This window comes from Otolemur garnettii, unplaced genomic scaffold, assembly GCF_000181295.1.
Source record: "Otolemur garnettii isolate 467f Iridium unplaced genomic scaffold, OtoGar3 scaffold00094, whole genome shotgun sequence".
Lineage (NCBI taxonomy): Eukaryota > Metazoa > Chordata > Mammalia > Primates > Galagidae > Otolemur > Otolemur garnettii.
The window spans coordinates 6,966,429-6,971,821 of NW_003852489.1; the positions used below are offsets into that span (position 1 = coordinate 6,966,429).

Here is a 5,393-nt window from a genome sequence, read left to right on the forward strand (position 1 = left end):
TATTAATCTTTAAGAACATGTTAAATAATGATATAACGATTTCTTTCTGTATTACAAAAAGATTCCCCCCTTCTCACATTGAAAATACTAAATTCCACTGTATTATTCTACAGTTTTTACTTTAATGTGTACTTCTTTCCTTAACCAAGGTTATTAAGATATTACCCATCCAAAAAAAAGAAAATAAAATTAAAGAAAAAAAAACACTAGCCCAAGACCTGTTAAACCAGTCTATGTGACTGGTAAAAAAGTTTTCCTAGTCATGAAATGAAAAGGAAATAGTGTTACATTGTGATCTACACCTAAACTTGTTCACAGCTGACTTTCACAATGCCAGTTCTTTGATACTACCTAGTCATTGTCTGAGCTATATATTCATTAAGAAAAATGCCACTATTTCCCCCAACATTTGAAAAACAAGTTTTTTGTTTTTTAAAGAGATGAGGTCTGTTATGTTGCCTAGGCTGGGCTCAAATTCCTGGGCTCAAGCAATCCTCTCACCTTAGCCTCCTGAATAGCTGGAACTATAGCTTGCACCCCATGCTTGACTCAAAACAATTTAATCTTATACTTGATGTATTTCTATTCTGTGCTAGTAAATAAAAAACAAAATTTATACACTTGTAAACATAGTTGGAATCATAAATTAATGTTTCACTTTGACACCTTTCACATACGCCCACTTTACAATGTTAATTAATCTTGGGTTCACATCAGTCCTCCTGTTATGCACTCAGCAATACTGAGAAATGAAGAAACTGAGGCAACCAAAGGGGGAAGAGACTTGCTACTTTGTCTACAAGCAGGCACCTTTCTGGACACCAAACTGTAGTCCTGCTCTATTAGGCAACAATGCTTTCCTGAAAAGTGCCTGTCAAATAGGCAGTACAGAAATGCTTCTCATCTCAGACACCCAAGGCATCCATCCCAACAATAAGAGACAAATAAGCTTATTCCTCACCCCTGAGGGAGAAGAAACCATGTAACTAAAAAAAGCATGGGATCTTTCTTTGAAAGCATCAGTACTATGGGGTTGGGAGTTGGGGGGAGGTGGAGAGGAAGTTGAGGGGAGAAGAGAATGAATGAAACTAGAGAGAAAAATTAAGGGAGGTAACATCCAAGACCAAAGACCAGATTACTGGGTTTATTCTGCACATTGGGAAATTACTGAAACAAAACTTAAATAGAAAACAGAATTAGGACTGTTAATTTCAGTCTTTAAGCCCTAAATAAAAACATGTGAAATTAAAGTATTTCCTCTGTGTAAGCAGTTACGTTATTATTTGTTTCTCTAAAATTTACAAGGCCTATATGGAGTCCCTGGTTTTTAGAGCTGATTTCAAGTATCCACTTGCTCATTTCCAAATCCAAAAATAATGTTGGCCCTGACCCGGGCAGGACCTTTAACGTTGTCCTCTGAAATCTGGAGCCTGACATCACCTTCCTACGACCTATCTCCAATAGCTTCCCTTGATCGATCAGTATGACAAACGGGAAGGAGAGAGTAACAACAGGCACTTACATTACTACCTCCCTCACAGAAAACGTAATAAAATCTTGGGAGCAGGAACTGGCACCACGATACAAAGACACAGTGAGAACCTAAGTCTCCGCGCCCCACACCTCACTCTGCAAGAGAGCGAAGACTTTCAATGCAACCAGACCCGAGCCTCAACACCCCCCTTCCACGTGGCCTTCTCCCTCTCCCCAGCCCAGGGTCAGTGTGGATAGGGGATCTGTAAGGAAAGAGACCACGCCGGGACCGGACAGGATGGGGAGGGAGCGAGCTTCAGACAGATAACCCAGTCCCCTCCGAGGGGCCCAGGGCCGCACGCCTCCCAGTTCCGGGACCTGAACTTTCACCTCCACATCCCCTAGTCCTTTCCATCTCTCTCCAGGATGACCTCAAGGCCCCAGAACTACAGGGAGCGCTGGACTGCCAGGCACTGAGTCTGGAAGGGATGGAGCTTGGGCCGCGTGCGGGCGGAGGCTGGGAGGCGGCCCCCTGCCTGCCGCCACCCCTCTGAGACCCCCATCTCCTCCAGGTCCCCCAGCACGCGTTCTGGGGCGGTCCTCATCTCACCTCAGGGTGGCAGCGTCCGCGGTCGGGCGGTCGCAGAGCTCCTGCGCGGAGGCAGAGCTGGGCGGGAGCAGACGCCGGCTACTCAGGCGATGGCTGACAGGCGCGCGGTACGGGGCCGGCCGGGCACACGGAGGGGCGGGGCTGCAGGGAGCCGGTCCCGCCCTCGCCCCGCCCCAGCCTCCCACCTCAGCCCGCGAGCCCCATGAGGTGACTACGTCCGGGGTTACTGCAGGCCGTTCACCTCCGACCCCGCTCCGGGCCGCGGCGCGGCAGGGCCGGCGAGGGGGGAGAGGCGCGGGTCCCGAGCGCCCGGCGGCAGCCAATCGCACAGCGGCGCTGGGCGGGGCGACGTGAGGCGATACGGATGGTCCGAGCGTGGCTCTGCCATTAGGGGCCGAGCGGCTGGAGGCGGGCAGGCCGCGGGCGGGCCGCGGGCAGTCTTTGCGCCCCGGGCCGAGCCTCGTGGCCCCTTCTGCTGGGGGCTGGACCAGTTTACTGGCTCCGGCTCCCAGCGGAGACAGGAGTGGAGGAAATGGTCCCATAGGCACTCCCATCAGGGATTGAGGTGCCCCTGCTGCAGAGGTGAGGGGCTCGGACCAGCTGGCTGGTAGCACCGGAAAGGGAACCCAGTACCAGAGCGGGCTCAGTGGGGTTGGCGTTGTGCGGGCCCCATGTGGATCGTATATTGTTTAATCTTAACCCGTTTAACAACAGGTGAGTATTGCATTCATCAGCTGTTCTCATCACACAGGTTGGTTTCCAAGCAGGCTAGGTAACCCCTATTCTAGAATTCCATAACCAGTCCCCTTGCTTTGCCCCTTAGCCCCAAAGCAGCACACCCCTAAGGAATTCAAGATCTATATCCTTGAGTATTGAGGGGAAGCCTTAGCAAAGAAAGCACATTGAGAAGGGGAATGTACCAAAAGACAACAGTCTTCTGCTTGCCCTAAGCAGGGGAAATAGTTGCTGGAGAGTTCTGACTTCTCAGATTGGAGAGTGCTTCTCATCCTCCACTGTGGTTTTCCACGGAACCTTTGAGATAAAGCCAACCAATTTCCCTAGTTTGCCAGTTACTTCATAGCAAGACTTTCATGGTGATGGTGTGTTGAAAATGAATAGTAACTGGAAGGAGTCCCAACACAATACAACCACTAAGCAGGAACAGAAAGAAAACTACACTTGAGAAATATGGGCTGGATTTTGAACACTTGAAAGAATGTAACAGAGCACCCAAAGTACTTTCCCAATCCTTACACAAGCTTGTGTTGAAGGCCAGGAGAGGTGCAGAGGATGACACCCATGTAGTGGGAAGAAGTTCAATGCCAGAGGGCAAAGAGTGAAAAGGGTAGAAATATACACCCCAGGTAAGAAGTTGCTGGGTGGAGCTCAGAGCCCATTGCTCAGTGGTTAGGGCACTGGCCACGTACACCAAGGTTTGAACCCAGGCCTGCTAAACAACAATGACAACTACAACAACAACAAAAATAGCCAGGCATTGTGATGGGCACCTGAAGTCCCAGCTACTTGGGAGGCTGAGGCAAGAGAATCGCTTAAGCCCAAGAGTGTGAGGTTGCTGTTAGCTGTGACGGCACAACACTTTACTGACAGCGACATAGTAAGACTGTCTCAAAAAAAAAAAAAGTTGGGTGGAAGCTGAGGCAGGAAGAAGATAGGAAGATTGGTCAACAAGGAACAGTCTCATTTAGGAGTCATCATAATAATAGCTTTAGGTGGTGGCTTCTCCAAGTTTACCAACCTACTTGTAAAATAATTAGGGAGCCAGGTGTGTGGCATGCACCTAGAGTCCCAGCTATTTGGGAAGCTGAGGCAGTTGGACCAATTGAAGCCAAAGAGCTTGGAGCTGCAGTATTCTGTGATCATGCCTATGAACAGCCATTATATTCCAGTTGGGCAACATGGTAAGACCTCGTATCTAAAAATAAATAAGTAAATAAATGAAATAAAAGAGGGATTGGAAACGGAAATTAGGAAAGAAGATGGGGACTTTATAGAACAGTGATCCATGTTTCACAATAAGTGTCACTGGAATATCAGTTGGACAAATGTAGGAAACTCAAAAGATAATTGAGCAAGACTTCCTGGTTTAACAAGACTTTTAACCTGACTTACTAAAAAAAATGGCCTGGGAAGAGAGAGTTTTGCCTTTGCATAATACTGCTCTCTGAACCTAGTTTAAATGAAGTGACTTTGGAAAGAACTAAAAACCTTGAGATTGCCCCTTTTATTTTTCTTTTCCCTTTTCTGGTTCTATTAAGCAACAGAAACTCTTTCCCCCAGATTCTTTCTTGGTGGTGGTGTTGCTTACCAGCTTTAGGAGCACTATAAAACCAAGAGTTTACCCTCAAAATTGTCATTATATGAAATTTGAGCAAGCTCTTGCAGTGTCCTGCTTTTCACCTCATTGAGTAGTTAAATATTGAGCTCTCTAAAGAAATAGCTAGGGAAAGGCCTAATGAAAGAGCTACAGTGGGGCAGCACCTGTGGCTCAAAGGAGTAAGGCACCAGCCCCATATACCAGAGGTGGTGGGTTCTTAAACCCAGCCCTGGCCAAAAACTGCAAAAAAAAAAAAAAGAACTACAGTGAAAGAAAACAAGGGATGAGTTGGATACCTCTGTAGGAGACTGCCTACAGAGGATCCAATAATTTTTTATTGCCAAATGTTAGGCAGAGAACAGGAAAAGAGCTGTATCTTTAAGACAGTACACCTGAAATTTCAACAACCATAGGTGTTGTGTTGTTTGGTGCATGCCACAACCTGCTCATTCCTATGGTAGGTCTTTACAGCTGTTCCATGAGTTCTTGCCACACAAGCCATTACGTCTGAAAGAGGTGGAGGAGGAGAACCAAAGGGTGGAGAGAACTCACTACACAAGAATAACAAGTGGAAGAGAAGGGAGTGAGCAGTACATTCTAGAAGCTGAAACTAAAGATCTGTTACGGGCTAAATTATATCTCAAAATTCATATGTTGAAGTCCTAACCCCCAGTACCTCGGAATGAGAGTGTATTTGGACACAGAGCCTTTAAATAGGTAATTAAAACGATTAAGGTGGGCCTTAGCCCAGCATGTCCTCATAAGAGGTGATTAGGAGACACACATACAGAGGGAAGATCCTATGAAAACACAGGGAGAAGATGGCTATCTACAAGCTAAGTAGAAAAGTCTCAGAAAACAGCTAACCTTGATCTTAGTCTTCTAGCCTTCATAACTGAGGAAATACCTTTCTGCTATATTTCCTCGTCTGGTGATGCTTTGTTATAGCAGTTCTAGAAGACTAATACAAGGTCT

General features: G+C 46.7%; 1 protein-coding gene across 2 annotated transcripts in view; it reads right to left on the bottom strand.

The window, feature by feature from the left end:
- ACACA (acetyl-CoA carboxylase alpha) overlaps positions 1 to 2,195 on the bottom strand; it is a 271,062-nt gene extending 268,867 nt beyond the window's left edge. Inside the window, exon 1 of one of the 2 annotated variants that reach the window (XM_003795612.3) lies at positions 2,084 to 2,195. The gene's annotated coding sequence lies outside the window, so the exon portion shown is untranslated. The remainder of the gene's footprint in view (positions 1 to 2,083) is intronic. The other variant, XM_023516625.1, reaches the window with a different exon arrangement.
- Between the last annotated feature and the right edge of the window lie 3,198 nt (positions 2,196 to 5,393).